Genomic DNA, 18839 nt, shown 5'->3' on the forward strand with positions numbered 1-18839 from the left:
GGAACAAAAGTATATATGAAGGAAGAACATGGTGGACTGATAGCTAGAATATTTTATTTAGCAAGTCTAAGCTCACAATTTTATAATATTGAATCATGTTTCACAGAAACTATCACATCACCATAGAGAATTTTTTTCTTTTCCATATATATTTTTATTGTAAAAATACTGTACAAAGGGGTTACAATCACATGAGTAGGGTAATGAGTACATTTCCTATCGAGCATTGTTACCTCCTCCTTTGTTTTTCCCCTACCATCCCTTCCCTCCCCACCTCCCCAACTCCTCCCTCCCACCGTGCCCCCGGCCCCCAAAATTGTAAAGAATTTTTGAGAAAGAATTTTTGTTTCACTAAGCTTAGAAATCGTGGTCTATCTACAGAACCCAATTTTTATTTGACCAGGCCAGGAATTGATAAACTGGGAGTCTGAAAAGAAACAGACTCCTGAATGATTTTCATATTGTCCTGAGGGTTCCGGGTGTTATTTCCTAGGGAAGATTGTCTCAGGTTTCAAATTTCATTTGTTTGAAGAAGAGTAAGGCACTGTAAAAAGATTCAGTGGCTCTCAAAAAAAGCTAGAATGTGTACAAGAAGAGGACAGGGGAAACAAGGGAGGGATATCTTTGTTACCGAGTACAGCTTCTTTAGATCACTTAACCTGACTTTGCTATGTAACTCAATTGCATTCCAGCACTGAAAGAACCTGATAGGAACCTTCTAGTTTTTGATAAGGTGGTATTTCATGAAGTAGCCCTTTCCAGAGTTTCAAATGGCTGTGATGCTGTTCACATTATTGTGACACGCAATGATAATAATAGAGGAATTACCATTCAGATTTTGCCATCAGTAATCCTTGGAAATTTCTGGTACTTATTCCTAATTTTCTACTGAGGAGTATTATTGAGTACAAACAATTATTATTAGCATATTTGATATGCAGATCAGAATTTGCAAATTAAAGCAAGATATTTTTAAAAGTTGCTTTCCAATCGCACACTAGATGTTTATTGGTTTTCATGGTTTACATGTGAATATAGCTTATGTTTTGGGAATAGTTCAAAATAGGATATTTTTATTTGGCATTTTATTTTATTATCTCATGAAATATTTAGATAAAAAATATTAAGCCAGCACTGGTAGCGCACGCCTGTAATCCTAGCTACTCAGGAGGCTGAGATCTCAGGATCATGGTTCAAAGCTAGCCCTGGCAGGAAAGCCCTTGAGACTCTTCTCTCCAATAAACCACCAGAAAATCAGAAGTGGTGCTGTAGCTCAAGTGGTAGAACACTCACCTTGAGCTGAAGAGCACAGGGACAATGCCCAGGCCCAGAATTCAAGTCCTACTACCAACAATTTCTTTTTCAATAGTAACTATTATTAGGTTATATATACAAAAGTGATTTTTGTAAATCAAAAATGGTTATATATTTGCAATTTCATGTGAGCCAATCAAAATACTATATATAAATGAAGATGTTAAGTAGTGAACAAGCCAGACACTGACCGCTCAAGCCTGTAACCTTAGCTATTCAGGAGACTGAAATCTGAGGATCACATTTCAAAGCCAGCCCTGACAGAAAAGTCCATGAGACTCTTTTTGCCAATTAACTACTAAAAATGCCAGACTGCAAGGCTTGCTGATTGCTGGTGACTCATACCTGTAATATTATTCAGGAGGCTGAGCTCTGAGGATATGGTTCCAGACCAGCCCAGGCAGGAATGTCCATAGGACCCTTATCTCTAGTAAACTACCCCCAAAATGCCAGAAGTGGAGCTGTGGATGACGTGGTAAAACTCTAGCCTTGAGCACAAAAGCTCAAGGATAATGCTCAGACCCCAAGTTCAAGCCCCAGGACAAGAACTCCCTTCCCTAAAAAAAAAAACAAAACAGTGAAGTGATATAGGTCAGAATTTATTTAAAGCCAGCCTAGAATAAAAACAAAAGAAACAAACAAAAATAACTGCATTAATATTGAGTTCTCATTTAATGTATTATTTATTTTTGAAGGTAGTGAGAATTGAACTTATATTTACTTTCCCTTTAATTTATAAATCTGAAAAAATGACTTCTTTGTGACAAATCAGTTAATATTTATTCCTTTTCGGTGTTTCCTGGAATATATTAGATATACTTTTAAAAAATTAGGTGATACTAAAGACATGCACTTACAATCCTTTGTTGCCATCTAGTGGTCTTAATGTATATTGCAACTTCCTAGATCAGAGGAGACTGAATGTGATTGGAATATAGTATAACACTATGACTAAGTATAACTCCCAAAATCATACAGCACACACAACTTTAAGCCCATACTATAGAGCTAATACTTAGAGAAATAATGACATGCCATAAGCCACAGATTTTACCAACGGAACAGCCCCATAGTCTTTGGTTTTCCTTTGTATCCTCTATCTCTCTGAATCTATGTAAGTGCTATATCTTACATGAAAGAATTTACTTTTTCTTTTTTTTTTTTAAATCACAAGATACTTTAGTACGTGCTAGAAAAGCATACGGACTCTCCTTGATCATTCCAACATTATATTACTTTAACAGCTCTAAACTTTGATACTAATCCAATTCATTTTTTTAAAGAATTTACTTTTAATTACAATGTGGCCTGAATGTTATGGATAAAACAAAACTACTTTCCTCCTTTTGATAATTATTTATTACATTCTCCAAGCTGAGCAAATAGAGAAGCTTCAAGTACTATATACTGAATCTTTTATGATTTACCATCTGGCTCTATTCTTGTGTTACTCTATTATTGTGTTCATATTAATATTGGAAAGTTTATTTAATTTAATCTCTAAAGAAACTCTAGGCATTATCATTTCCTTTCTTGCTGGTAAAACTGAGACAGGAATCTTTTTAGTATGGCTCTAATACAGTAGTTGGCCAATACTCCAGATACTCCAGTGTTTTCTTTGACCATCTTGTTACTGATTTCTCTTGTGGTGTTTCGCTCATTCTCCATGTATGTGTGCTACATCCATCCATCCATACACACACACACACACACACACACAGTACTTTGATCAAATTCATTTCCTCTATTAATCTTTGTCACCTCCCATCCACCATCCCCTATTTCTTTGTCCTTAGGCAATTTTCATAAGCAAATACAATGTACTTTGATTATATTGACCTCCATGACCTTCTCCTTGCCCTCTTGCCCTTTCCTCTCCTGCTGGTTCTTCCCACCAGAGTCTCACATTTATATTCATTTTCTTAAAATTTTATTGTTAGGTAGTTGTACAAAACAGTTACAATTCCCTATGTACAATGTTATGAGTACGATGTTGATAAATGGCATGTTTTACTTACATATACACATATATATTTATGAATATAAGTGTACACATATATAAATACAAACACTTTATATATTTGTATTAAGTAAAATATAATTTATTCCATATATTTAGTGTATATGTGCAAAATACATCCTGTGTGTGATTAGATTTATATTCTTCATATGAGAAAAAATGTGGAATTTGTCTTCCTAATGGGGCTTATTATGCTTAACATGATATTCTCTAGTTCCATCTATTTTACTGCAAACAACAAAATACCATTCTTCTTAATGGATAAATAATACTCTAATATGTACATATACCACATTACATTTTTTCATTCATCTGTTGACAGATACCAAGGCTGATTATATGGGTTGGCTACTGGAAATAATTCCATGAAAAAATGGATATCTGAGTGTCTCTATTTTCTACCAAAACCATGATTTATCTTTAAATTGTGGCTCTATAGTATAGTTTGAAGTGAGGAACTGAAAGTTTTTGTACTACTCTTTTTGCTCAGGATTGCTTTGGCTATTTTGAGGTATTTAATGATTCGATATGAATCTTATGACTGATCTTTCTACTTCTGTGAGGAATGTCATTGGTATTTTGATGGGGTTATATTGACTCTGTAGATCATTTTTTATATTATTGCCGTTTCCATAATATTGATTTCCTGACTTCCTAGGAATAGTCTCCTACACTCTAAAGTCATTAAAATGTTCTTGATAAAATTATGATAATTTAAAGTTTATCCCTAGGTCTAAGTCTTAACTCTACTTGGAATGTATGCTTATGTAAGGTATGCAATAGGTTTCTAGCTTTAGAGAGCCTCCCTCCCCCACTGCAGAGTGGCACACGTTATATAAATACCATTCAATTTTTAAGAAATTCTTTTTCCCACTAAATAAAGATTCCTCATTAAAGTATGGTAGTTTCCATATATACTTGTGTCTGTTTGCTGTATATTTGTTCTCCTTCACTAGCTTTTTACCCTACTAATACCATTGTTCTTTCTTTTTTAGTCAGTTAGTGGTCATAATTCATTTGAAAAGAACCAGTACTACAAGTTTAAACATGAGACTGCTTTAATGCTTCCCAGAACTACCCTCAAACTTCTCTGTGTTGAACTCCCTATCTTTCTAGAGAGGTTTCCCTATTGACATCTTAGTCATTTACTACAACTTCCTAGTGAGTTTTGAATGACTGTCTCACTTTGGTTTTTAATATTTAGCTGTGTTTAGGTTTCAGTTTCACTCAGAATTAGAGCTCATTCTCTCCACCACTAATTTCAGATAAAACTCTCTATTGTGGCAGAGGCTTCTTGAAGAATGGATTATTGGGACTGTTCTTTAAAAAAAAATATTACCGAAATTCAATTGTGCAAAGAAGGGATTATTGTGATGTTTCTTACATCCACATAAGGTACTTATCAGATTTACCTCTTCTACGTTTCTCTTTCTGGCTATATACATATCCTGTCAGTATTTCAGTCTGTGTGTGCTCACAGAACCAACCATTGCTTGCTTTATTGGCCGATTATTGGTGGTAAGGACGTGAGCTTGACTTTACTGTGGTTTATTCTTTTGTTTATTAAATGGTAGTCTATATGTAGATAGTGCATAGTGTGTTTTCTTGTCCTAGTGTACAATGTTTAGCTTCACATGAACCTTTTTCTTGCTGTGCTTAACACCCATGTCTAGCCTAAGCAGCCCTCTCCCCCAGAACTTTGCCCTATGTCCTGCTGACATTGCAACTCAGCAAATATCCAGACAGGAAATGAGGTTTCTTCATTAATTCTGGTCGCTCCCTTTTGTGGCTTTTTTTTCTGAATCATTTTTTGGTAGGTCCTAAGGAGAAATATAATCTCCTCTCTACTTGCAGGATTTGGAGGGTAAAATTTTCCTCAGAACTGAGCTTTCCTATCCCACTGGGTCTTTTTGTCTTCACTGGGCACTGGAGCTCGGACAAATAAGGCCAGGTCTGACTGTCAGTTCTCAGAACTCCTGGCAAACACTGAGCTAACACCTTTTCCTTTGAATGTGAGATTATTCGTTGTTTTTGTTTCCTCACTTTACAGACAGCAAAGATAATAGGGAACATACTTTCTTTTTCTTTTCTTTTTTTTTGTTTTAGTCTTGAGATAGTCCCTGTGTTCCTCAGGCTGATCTCGAATTCCTGGACTCAAAATGATCTTCCCACCTCAATTTTCTAAGTAGCAGGTACTGTGATTCCCAATACAACATATGGCTGGAATAAGTTTTAATATCTGGAAGGCAAGAATTTCCTGACCATCTCTTTATTAAGGTGTTATAATTTAATAATAATCGGGCCTTCCATCAACAAATTTTAGTATGAACTCCTTGTCTGTTCTAGACACCTGCTTATCTTCAAAAGGCAGTTAAAAACCAGTTCCTAAATAAATTCTTTCTGACCTCAAAGCTGAAGCAGTTATTCTCATTGCATCTTATCCTAGTTTCCTGTGCTTTATTTTATAAATATATACCAAAATTTGTGATTAGCTAATGGTTGAGCCCATTGAGTAATATGTGTTTTACCTTATGGAATACACGAAGACAAATACAGTCCCTTTCTCTGACTGACTCAGTCTAGTTTGCCCAGAGTTCCTTCTCTTTGTGCCCTCAGCTATGCTAGTGAAGAAGTTAATAAAACAGAATCTGGAGTTGCATCGTGAAGGAAATTCAGGAAGAAAATAAGTGAAACGAGAGAAAAAAAAAGTCTTAGCAAAAATGTTGGAATATAAATGTATGTTTTAAATGTATAGTTAATTTTAAATGTATGTGAAACTTTGAAGACTGAAAATAGATTAGCTTGGCAAGACTTGGTAGTGGGGAATTTTAGGAGATACAAGCAGAGGTGGATAGAGGCAGGCTCTAGTGAGCCTTGAATATGAACATATGTTGGACAAAAAACAGGTTCATCAAAAATACTGAATATACCTTTCAAAGTTTGGCTGGGTACATTCAATGTTACATAACCTTATATAATTGAATTACAAGAAAGAAAACCATTGCAGGACTTGGGAAAAACATCACTCAAGAGGCTTCTAATGTTAAAGAATTTCCTTAAACAGATTTTAAGATATTAGTAAGCAAAACCATGGAAAACATGCTCAGAATTTACTCTTCACTGTGAAGTAGGAAGAAAAATTTGACCTTAGTTAATACTGTCTACTTCTAAAATATATTCTTTCTACAATGTCTAGAACTTACCATCATCCTTCATGGAAAAATTAAGAGCCAAATCTTTTGACTAAAAGAAATTTATATGTTTGGAAATTTATATGTTTTATATGTTTGGAAAACATATAAAATAAATTTATATGTTTTGATTCAAAGCACAGGAAACAAAATATTTGATTCAAAGAACATATTTAATTTTTTTCTAGCAGACCAGCTCCAAAAGTGGGATAATAATTCAGTTTCTAACCTCTGATACACCCTGCTGTGTTGAGCCATCTACAAACTTATGAACTCAGATCTAAGCTTCAGAGAAGAAATGTCACCATTAAAATTATTTATATATTGTTGATCTTCACCATTTTTGACAAGGAGAAACAGTATTGGGGTTTGGATTCAGGGCTTTGTGCTTACTAGTTAAGCATTCCATCACGTGATCCACATCTCCAACACTGCTGTTTTTAAAAGTTTTTTAGATAGGGTCTCACACTTTTGCCCAGGCTATGCAAATGACCACAGTCCTCTTTATGATTCCGGTATAACTGGGATTAAAGGCATATATGACTATGGCCTAATGGTGTTACTCTTTTAATTTTTTTAACTTTTTGTTATTTGATGGTACTGAAGTTTTTTTTGGGGGGGGGGGAGGGTCCAGTTGTGGGGTCTGAACTCTGGGCCTGGGTGCTCTCCCTCAGCTCTTCAGTTCAAGGCTAGCGCTCTACCACTTGAGCCACAGCGCCACTTCCCGCTTTTTTCTGCTTATGTGTTGCTGAGGAATCGAACCCAGGGCCTCATGCATGCAAGGCAAGCACTCTACCACTGAGCCACCTTCCCAGCCCCATGTACTGAAGTTTTTAACTCAGGGTTTTGACACTCCAACACTTGAGCCATGCTCCAGCCTATTTTTGTTTTTAGTTATTTTTCAGGTAGAACCTTGTCTTTTTGCCCAGTACTTCCCTCAGATCATGATTCTCTCATTTGTGGCCTCCTGTGTATCCTGGATTATAAGTATGAAGAAACCTGCCTGGGTTGAAATGGGGGTGGTCTCACTGACATTTTACCGGGGCTGGCCTCGAACTGCAGTCCTTCTGCCCCTGTCTCTAGCATTACAGGAATGAGCCAGTATATTTGACCTATCTTCAACTTTCATATTTACTTCATCTATTTGAGTTTTTAAATACATCATTTGTAAAATGGCAGATATTGGAAATCGGTTCTACTTAATCTTATTTTCTCTTAAGTAACCAAGTAGTAGCAGCCGAAGCTTATCTTTGCCTTCTGCTATCCTCCACAGATGTGAGAGCTAGCAGAGATGCCCATCATTTTGGAAATTTAGGGGATCTGGGATTGTTATTACTTGTGCTTATCACACATCCCCAATCTTGGTAGAGAAAGGAAAAGTATCTCTTCTAAAGTGCTCCTTTGGAGAACTGATTGATTATATAGACAAAATAATAGTAATAATAATAATAATAAAGTTGAGGATAACTGGAAGGTGATCATTTTAACACCAGTCACCATTTTGTGAATGTTTATTGAGCATTTACCTACATTATCTGATTTATTTTTTACAGCTACCGTCTAAAATTTATTTCCCCCATTTTACAAAAGAGAAAAGCAAAGCTTAGATAAATAAAATTATCTTTCTTCAGTTACCTCTCTATAAAGCGACAAAGCCAGTTAAGGAATTCAAATCTTCTCCTAGCTTTAGTAATTGGGTTGACGTGGCTTTTTGCCTTTTGTATCCAGTGTGTGCATTCCTGGGTTTCGTACAAACACATCATGGATGTAAGCAGGGGTTTTTCATTTTTCCATCCATGCTGTCAGTAAGTATATAGTTTCTTAGTAGTTGTCACCATACCTGAAGAAAAGGCTCTTTCTTAAGGTTGCCTTACTGACTTGTTATTTCTTTCACAACTCAAAACTCTATTTTTTTTTATATTCAGACCTCTTTGATAACACAAAGGCTTTAAAAAGAAATGTCAATAGTAGAGATAGGGTGAGATGAAAGAGCAGAGAGCTATAATTTATTGAATTGCGTCATTATCACCAACTGAGTCATCGGTTGAATTGAATTAAACTTTTTCCATCTGAGCTGGCAAAGACATTTTCAAGAGAGAAGCAATTTGAGAACTGTGATTTTAGCTTTCTGGCATAAATCTCTGAAGATTCAAATAAATGTGCTGAAACCAAATAAGAAAGTATCTCCATTTAGCATTAAAGGAGAGGAAGGGAAGAATAAAGAAAAAAATGGGAAATATACCCATGTATTGTTTTACTGCATAAGGTCTCTCCACATTTAGTTTTGCATACGAGAGATGACTATCTTCTGGTCAGATATTCTGACCATCTATCTTTTCTTTTGAATTCCTGTTTCCAGAATCTGGTATTTTCTCATTCTGACTTAAATATTTGCTCCTAGCACAGAACAGAAACCTAAAAAGCATTTGAGTAGCCATGACAAAACATTTTATACTTTTTACCAGAATCTCTGTTGGATTGAGAAAGCTATTTAAATACTGGTCTGGCCTTCAGTTTGCTACAGGATATAGCCCTACTCGATCCAAAGCAGAGTTTGCCTTCAATTTCTGCGAGCTGTTACTTTTTATTTTTTTACATATTCTAATTTTACTTGTCAAACCTATGAGAATATGAGATTTAACTCCAGCAAAAGAAATAAAATTTTAGTTTTATTCTTAAAGATAGTAGCTGCTATCTTTTACTCAGAGGTTCACTTCATTTTATCCAAATATTTATTGAACATCTACTATATGCTAGCTACCCTAGGTGCAGCAGTGAGGTTACAATGAAAAGTTAAAGGAACTTCCTGCCTGTGCAAGAAATAAGTCATTATTTACATGAGATTATAATAGTATGTGATATAATGTCCTTGCTATTTTATTCCAACAGGAGGAGGGGACATAAGTAGTTAACTGTATGAGATGGGAGGTTGAGAAGGAGGTGAAGATCTTGAAGGTTTATACAGAAAGTAGAAATGTCAGTCACCTCAAGTAGTAAGAGAGCTAGGCAGCACTAAAATCCACTGGAAGTAAGTGATCATGACTTTAAAATGAGACCAGATGTCAATATATATCTTCTCTCTCCTTCCTTATCTCCTCAAACATTTTAAATATTAGAGAGATTGAATAAATGAATCAAAACTGATTTAGTATACTTTATGCTGCCTACAAGTAAGCTTTTCTTCTTCAGTTTATTACTTATGTGATTTTAATTGTATTATTTTATACCAGATGATATTAAAAATGAGGACTTCAGATAAAATAAAATAGAACATTCTACTTTATCTCTACTCATCAACAGTTAAAATCATGGATGACCTCAGTGCTTTTATTTTCATTAGTTATGTTGTTCATTTGAGGAGAAGGATATGAAAGTGATGTTTTGAATCTTTCCCTATAGACACAAAATGGAAGTAGAGGTACATTTCTATAGAATAAAAATTACATATTTCTGAACTATACTTTAATGTTCCTGAATCCATCCATTCATTCATTCAGCAAGCATCTTCTTAGTATCTGTTCTCTTCCTAGTCACAGCAAGGACAAAATTAAATAAAACATGATTTCTGCTTAGAAGCATTTTATAAGCATCTGAATGTCATAATATTTTATTTATTTATATTTTTGGCTTTATGGAGACAAAATAGTACTGTGTAGCCTAGATTGGGCCCAAACTCTATTCTCCTGTCACATCTTCACTGCTGGAATTTAAGGCATGTACCACCATACCCGGCTTCATACTATTTTTATGAGAGGATTGTATACTCTTTCTTTTTATTGGGGGGGGGGGGGTCCGGTCGTGGGGCCTGAACTCTGGGCTTGGACGCTGTCCCACAGCTCTTCAGCTCAAGGCTAGCGCTCTACCACTTGAGCCATAGCACCACTTCCAGCTTTTTTCTTTTTTGCTTATGTGGTGCTGAGGAATCGAACCCAGGGCCTCATGCATGCAAGGCAAGCGCTCTACCACTGCGCAACCTTACCAGCCCCTGTATACTCTTTCTTTACAGTGTATAAATATATATTCATATTATTTTATTTAGGGAGGTAGCTTTCTGGGTATTCCACGTAGATTTAGCTCCGATGAGAAAACGTTACAACGTTTATAAAAATAACTCAAGTTGGGTATGGTGGCACATACTTGTGATTCCAACTGCTTGGAAGATGAAGATAGGAGGATCACAGTACAAGGACAGATGGGGAAAAGTTAGTGAGACTGTATCTCAGCAAACAAGCTGGGTATGGTGGTATATGCTTATGCTTCCCAGCAGAGAAGAGGTGGGTAGAAGTAAGGAGAGTCATAGTTCAAGACTGACCCCAGGCAAAAGCCAGACCCCATCAGAAAAATGAACTAAAAGCCAACAGGGTGAGGAGCATGGCTCAAGTGTTACTAACACTTGTCTAGCAAGTATGAGTTCCTAAGTTAAAGCCTCAATACTTCCCCATCCAGAAAAGTAAATTTAATACTGTATAAATTATTTTTTTCTGATAGGGTCTTTATTCCTTTAATAGATGATAATATACTCAGAGAGACTGTTCAGAAATCCAAATTTGATGATTAAGATTGCTTTAGCTCCCCATTTCTAGAGTAATTGGTACTTGTTGAGGGACTAACATAATGCTGCTATATTTTGTTTGACCTTTTTAGGCTGAGGGGACTCCTTGTGCTCTCAGACTGCAGGACACACAGATGAACTGCATGTGGCAGTGTCTGTCCGTTCTGAAAGCCTTTCACAGACCTATGTCAATTTAGAGCTGTTCTCCACAATGATTGTGAGTCTATCAGGGATTATATTTTTATTTTATATTGCTGTGTGCCATGCTTTATTTGCCAAACAGAATTTCAAACATGAATAGACAGATTGCTGATGCAATTCTTTTTTGTTGTTGTTTGTTTATTGTGAAAATACGGTATAGAGGGGTTACAATTACATGGGCAAGATAATGAGTACATTTCTTATAAAGCATTGTAGCCTCCTTCTTTGTTTCCCCTTCCCATCCCTTCCCATCTCCACCGTCCCTCCCTTGCCAAAGTTGTAAAGTTCGTTTTTCGACATAACGACTTGTACATCTCATTGTTGCAATGTGTCCACCTGTATCCCTATTTAAACGATTTGTTTTTTCCCTTTCCCTCCACAAATTACAACAACATCAAATACAGTGAAAACAGGGGTTATACCATGGGGGAGGGACATACAAAGCAACAAAGAAATCATCTTATAAATGTGTTAGAAACAATCGCATGAAAGAAAAAAAACATTTGAATACTTATCTAGAGGTTCATTTCACCTAACATCAACTTATCTGACCTTTTCTGCTTGTCTCAGACATATACTAGGTATTGCAAATAAGGGAAACCATAGGACCTATGTTTCTTTGGGCCTGGCTTACTTCACTTAATATAATTTTTTCCAAGACTTTCCATTTCCTAACAAATGGGGCAATGCTTAGTAGACAAATTGTCAGAAAAAGCTCCATTGCTTAGGAAGCATAAACACAAGTTAGCCACTGGTTATGGATGTATCAGTTTATTGCTCTGGGGAGTTCTAGTTTGGCCAAATGTATTTTTTTTTAATTCTGAGAGTCCTAAATTCTCATTGATTTCATAAGCCCCCTACCAACAAAAGAGCAAAGTATTAGATTATTAGGGGTCACCTGCAAAAAATGAAGTCACACATATTTACTTAATACATTGTGAATTGATTTGTCTATGACTTCAGTTTAAATCTTTAAAAACTCTTGGAACACAGTAGCTATTATCAGGTAATAGCTGAATTTTATTCTGTGATTATTTGTCCTTAAACATGAACATTCTTACTGTACTTCTTTATTTTCAGAAAATGTCATTTCTTATTGTCCATATTGCATCCCACTTAATTATATTACACACACATCTATTAAGCACTCACTGTGATCCAGCCATTGTCTGAGATGTTTAGCTTTACACCACTTAATGAGCCTTGGCTCTGCTTCTTAAGGAGCTCATCGTGGGAGGGTTTGTCCCTTGCACTTCCTTCCAGCTGCTTCGCAGCATTGCTGCTTTTGTTTACAGCGAGGCTTTAGAGATGCCTCTTATTATTTCTTCTGCTCTTCCTGCTAGGCTTGGCTCTAGTACTTGTTAACAATATGACCTGAACACATTTACTAACTTAACCTCTCTAGGTCTCTTATTCTTTTTTGGTGCAATTGAGGTGATGATTCCTGCCTCACAGGGACCTGGGAACTGTAGGATTAAATAAGATAACATAGGAAAGTATTTAGTGCACTTCTGGCAAATGATGACTGCTCAATGAAAGAAACTGCTGCCTCCATGTAACTTATACCTGCTGTGTGCCTGACATTTAATTATTCTGAAGCATGCTTTAGTTCCCTTTCATTTTCTTGTTGCTGTTTATTCTTCAAATATATGGTCAAATGTGAGTTTAGAATTTGAATAAGTACAATAGCTCTAATTTAGAAGCATCTATTATGTGAAGGACCTTTTCTATAGCTTATCAATAGTCCTCAGGTGGTCCAGCATTGTTATTATCCCCAGTATATAGGTGAAGGCTAGAAATATATAAAAATGACTGTTTAACCCTACAAACTACTACCTACCAGAAGAACCCTAATACTGACTTGAAAGGCTGTCAGACATTCTCTACAAGGACCCTTCTAATTTTAAAGTGTTTTAAAAGTTTTTGCAAAAGGAATGTGTAGGATATACATAAGCAGCAGATGTTTACATTTGTATGCAGACTCAAAATCATGGTGATATCATCATTGGTGGCATTAACAAGCTACAAATACAGAATCTTTGTAAGTGTGACTATTAGTCCATGGACAGAAAGTCTTCTTTACGTAGTGCCCAGGTCTCCACATCTGTATCAGGTAGTTTGCTATATAAGTTGGGTGTAGAATTCTTTTCAAGCAAAGAGAACTGTTTTCCTATTGTAGACTTTTCAGGATATCTTTAAATTTTTGAAAACTTTATTACTGCATTTTTTGTTTGATTTTATAGTTTGACTTTAATTGCAAGGGGTAAACTAAAAACCTATACTGACTTCCATAGGGTAGTTTTCTTTTCTTTTTCTATTTCTTGATTTATAAAAAACTGGAGAATGCTAGGCATAAAGAGGTTTTAATGACATGGAGATGGACACTAATTCTAGGGGCTCAATTTCTGAGCCATTGCTTCTGAATCTGACGTAGCATCTGACTTAACATGAATTTTTAAGTCTGTAGGAGTGTTTAATTTCTGTGGAAAAAGTAAGGAAAAACATAAAATGTGTTGACTTTTCATTGTTGTGACAAATGAGATAAATTAACTAAAAGAAGGGAAAAAAGGCTTTTGGCTCACAATTTGTTATGTTTCGGTCCTTGATCAATTTACCTGTTGTTCGTGGGTATGACGCAAGGAAGTACATTATGGGAACATGTGGTGGAATAAACTGCTTGCTTCTTGGTAGTTGGAAAGCAAAAAGAGGGGAGGGGACAGGGAAGGAGGATCAATGTTCTGATAACTCTTATAATAGCATGCTGCCAATGATATAACTGTGTTCCACAAGATCCAACCCCCTTTAAGGTTCTACTACCTGCCAATAGTACCACAGACAAGGTCAGACTTGAACATGTGGGTCTTTGGTGGACATTGAAGATCCAAATTGTAGAATTAAATTATGTCAATTATAATTCTGTATAGAATTCTAAATATCATTCTCTAAGTGGTTACATTGGCCAAATGATTACTATGGATTTCAATTTGCTCTGTTAAATGAGACCTCTTTAGCCAAAATTTTCTGAAAAGGTAGTGGGTCATGTGTATATATGTCTGTGTGTGTGTGTGAAGGGGGTCGGAGGGAGAGAGATCACTGATTTAACTATGAGCTGTTTGAACATAAGGTCATAGGATCATAAACTATGTTTATAAAATTTGAGTGTACATGAGAGAGAAATATTGTTTCAAACACTTTGATTATTCAAGCTTAAATCTGTGCTGAATACCTTAGATTTGGTTGGGATGAACCAAAAAGACTCATATCCAAACCAGGATGACTCAACTGTGTTTTAAAATAATGTCCAGTTTGTCTCTTTTACCTACTAAACTTGAGTTTCTTTTTTACTATATTTTTTATTGTAAAGATACTGTACAGAGGGGTTACAGTTCCATGAGTAAGGTAATGAGTACATTTCCTCTGGAGCATTGTAACCCCCTCTTTTGTTTTTCCCCTACCATCCTTTCCCTCCCCACCTCCCCATCCTCCCTTCCCCCACAAGTTGTAAAGTTTGTTTTTAACATGGTGTTTTGTACATCTCATTGTTACAGTAGGTAAGCCTGTATCCTTGTTTCAGCATTTTGTTATTTCCCTTCCCCTCCCCAAATTAGAAAACTTGAGTTTCTTAGGTTTTCTTCCATCATTTTGTATTGTCCCACATAAATATTTCTTAACCATATGATTTATTAATTGAATAGGAAAATTCCTAATATACTAAGTTACAGGTTTTAACTTACTAGGAGAATGTAAGAGTCCTCAAGTTTCCCTCTTGGTCTCAACTGTCCCATCATCTTATATCTATTTTATTGAATGGTAACAAACTAGTAAAAGAAAGGAAAACAATTTTCATGTCTACATATAATTTTGCTAAAGGGATTCTTGTATAAGCATTTTCAAGTTTTGGCATAAATAAGTGCTAAGAATTATTATCTTGGACCAAATGATTAATTAGTGGTAAGAACATAATTATGCTCCACAATAATATTTAAAATCACATGTTTTAAAACACTTGAATTGTACTTTTCATATTTAAAAACTCAGATGGTCCTACAAATTGTACATTTGGAAGGTTGAAGGGTTTAACTGAAGGAAATTCAATTTGAACAGGACCACATGCTTTTTAATGAAAAATAAAATGTATAAAGTAAAATTTTTAAAAAGGAAGACAAAATTCACATTCTGTCTTTTCACTGACCTCTAAGAAACACAAACTATTAGTTTTGCTTTTCTTGGGGCTAGCAGAATGATTTTTTTTGAAGTTTTACAAACATAAATAATCTTTATTTCTATTAAGCAGTTCCTAATATACAGCAAACCACTGATTAGAATATAACAGAAATTCAATGAGGAATTTCTCCTAGTTTTCAAAAGGACTATAAAGTAACAAAGGAACATTGCAACCATTAAAAAAATGTTTGGATAGTTATTTGTATGTCTTCTGTATTTAGTAAGCATTTAGCAACAAGTCTAGTGATAAATACCAAACTTGGTTGTTTTACTATGGCAATTTTTTTATCTATGGAGAAGTTTTAAACAGATTTCAACTTGTAAACATACAAAACAATCTAACTTCTTTTTCTGGACCTCAGTCTCATTAACTATTACTGTCAAATGGGATTATCCCAGGAGTATGTTTAATACATGGTTAGAACACTCATTCTACACAATATGAGCCAAATGATACATCTTCTTTCAGGTTTCTAATTTTTAAAAAAACAAATCTCAAACAAATTCTTACCTTCTTCATGAGGATCCAATGAAAGTGTGAAAGAAGACTAGACTTCACCATTCATATGAATGCACCTAAGTAATAGAAGTTCAGCCTCATTGGGTAGACTTATGACATTCGACTTCTCATGCTATTTGTCATTTTAGAGTGGAATGATACATTTTCTCCTCAGACATGCTTGTCCATATGCCACAACTGACACTTTAAAGTTAATTTTGGATTGTGAGACTGTAGAGTAACTCTGGAAAAGATTCTTGAGAGTAAAAATATTTAGTTTGATAGTCAAATGGTTAGATGTGCCTCATTAGATTTGTCTCTACCCAAATTACACCAAACTTTGAAACATTGTATTAAGAAGGTAATGGAAGGAAAACAAAGGGGGTGGTGTTGGGGTGGGAAAGGCAAAGAGCAGGGTTAGCCAAATAGAAGGCTGACAAATGTCAGTTCTTCAAACTAGTAGGAATGAAGAGAAGAAACCACTAAATTGTATTTAGTAGGTGACCACAGTGCATTTATCTCTGCCACAATAAATCATAAAGGAGAAAAGAATAGGCAGACACTTGTCCTTTTTATTCCATTGGGTACTTGCAAATGAAACAAACTTAGAGAAATCCTGTCTCTCTGAATAGAAAGGAGAAAGGAGAAGTGAAAAGAATAACAATTAAACAGTGCTTCTCATATATATTAACTAACTTGATTCTTGTACCAATCCTCATATTGTTGTCACCATTTACAAGGTGAGGCTGGCATATGGAGACGCTAAGTAACTTGTGCAAGGTCACAGAGCTCATAAACTCTGCCTCAGAACAATCCCACAATTTATCCAATTAAAAGCAAACCTCTTGTGGTGTTGAAACAAAAGAAACAATATACATTTTATCTAAGAGTTCAAAACTCTTTGGGGCCATTCAGATTTTATGTAATCAGGTGGTTACTAGGACCCATGTTACAAAGGACTTCTCATATAGACTGTCTTGTTGGAACCAACTGTTCAAAGATGCCTTCTCTTGGGGGCTGGGAAGGTGGCTCAGTGGTAGAGCACTTGCCTTGCCTGCATGAGGCCCTGGGTTCGATTCCTCAGCACCACATAAGCATAAAAAAAAGCCAGAAGTGGCGCTATGGATTGAGTGGTAGAGCGCTAGCCTTGAGCTGAAGAGCTGAGGGACAGCGCCCCGGCCCAGAGTTCAGGCTCTACTACCAGACCGCCCCCTCCCCCCCAAAAAAAGATGCCTTCTCTTGTCATTTTAATACATTCAAAAATCATTGCAGTATGAATAATTTATAAATATTTTATGGAGTGTATACATGGTTGCTAGGTATACTCAGTATCTTTTGATTGTCTCTTTAGTTTTTTTCTTATTGGGATATTTTAAATATTTGCCTCTCATGTCTTTCTTAACCAGACATTATTTCTTGAAAAGATAATTTGGATTTTGAATTCAACAAGTAGGCAGACCTTTTAATAGAAAGTATGAAGTGGCATTTTAAATTTTTCAGAAAAAATGAACTCCCTGATAGCCTAATTTAGCATTTTTTTTAAAAAAAGCTATAGAGTAGCCAAGTGCAGGTGACTCACACCTGTAATCCTAGCTATTCAGGAGGCTGCGAGCTGAGGATCATGGTTTAAAGCCAGCCAGTGAGGGAAAGTTTCTGAGACTCTTATCTCCAAATGAACACCAAAAATGGAGCTTTGGCTTAAGTGATAGAGCGCTAGCTTTGAACCGCATCCAAGCCCTAAATTCAATCTTAGGTCCCGCAAGCATGTATACACACAAAGATAATAGAGTGAATTTACTTTCATGTATGTATTTCTGACCATTATCAGTGTCTGGATTTTGTGGTGAAAGATATTGGGTGTATATTGGTTAGGAATCTGTGGAACTGGGATTAGAATAGGAAGTTGTTCAAAGGAGGAGGGATGGTGAGGCTCAAGAAAGAGGTTAGTATAACAAGGGGTTAACAAATATGATGAAGAACTAGACTAGAAATATTAAGCAAAAGAATTATATGAGCAGCTTATGAGAATAAAGAGAATGTAAAAAAGAAGGGAGACCCATGTTGAGGTCAGTATAAACAAGCCTACTTCTTTTAAAATCACACTTTATAAAAGACTCCTTATGGAGTTGTCTATGTCACCAGCTAGATGTTGCCTGAATTTGGCAGCAACTTTATCCTCACCATTGACTATTAGGAAAGAAACAGTTTTATATCCTTCAAGGGAGATACACCCCCAAGTTTCGTGAGTTCCCTGATGTTTTTATTATATTTTGTGATTACAGCTGGATAAGATAGTGCTTATCTTATTTCTTGTAAAACTCTGAGGGAAGCCTTCCAAAGGCTTTACTGCTCCTGAGACTCTTTGTAATCAAATATGCTTCTTCAGCAGTAATTTTAGCATCTATTATCCATGCTTGAGCCTCTGGCAGCTTAGCAGCCTTGCAGCTTTGATATCACTGTGGTTTGCAGACCATATGCAATGCTGCCTAGTGCTCCTGGTAATAGTTTCTGAATGCCTAGCTGATTTATGCTGCCTGGAATTCTCCCGTCTCTTCCTAGCAATTGAATTTGGTAAATGAGTCATTTAACCTTCTCTGGCCTGTGTACAGGCCCTGCTGTGAGGTCATTAGTGTCATACCAAGCATGGCTTCACCTTGAAAGAAACGAGTTTGGTCTGAAATTGTGAATGTGCATCCCTTCTAGAAGATGTACACATTGCATTTATGACGAAACAAAGGCCAGAAGCCTTTTTTTCAAGTGTACCTAATGAATCCACAACAGAACAAAAATGGGAAATCAGTGCTCCTTATCCCCAGTCATGTGTTTGGTTCTGACTTC

At 35.9% G+C, this 18839-nt stretch overlaps 1 protein-coding gene across 3 annotated transcripts in view; it reads left to right on the top strand.

The window, feature by feature from the left end:
- Positions 1 to 18839, top strand: part of Rnls (renalase, FAD dependent amine oxidase) — a 226301-nt gene that overhangs the window by 5088 nt on the left and 202374 nt on the right. The gene's annotated exons all lie outside the window — the stretch shown is intronic.

This window comes from Dipodomys spectabilis, unplaced genomic scaffold, assembly GCF_019054845.1.
Source record: "Dipodomys spectabilis isolate Male_0828 unplaced genomic scaffold, ASM1905484v1 ptg000125l, whole genome shotgun sequence".
NCBI lineage: Eukaryota > Metazoa > Chordata > Mammalia > Rodentia > Heteromyidae > Dipodomys > Dipodomys spectabilis.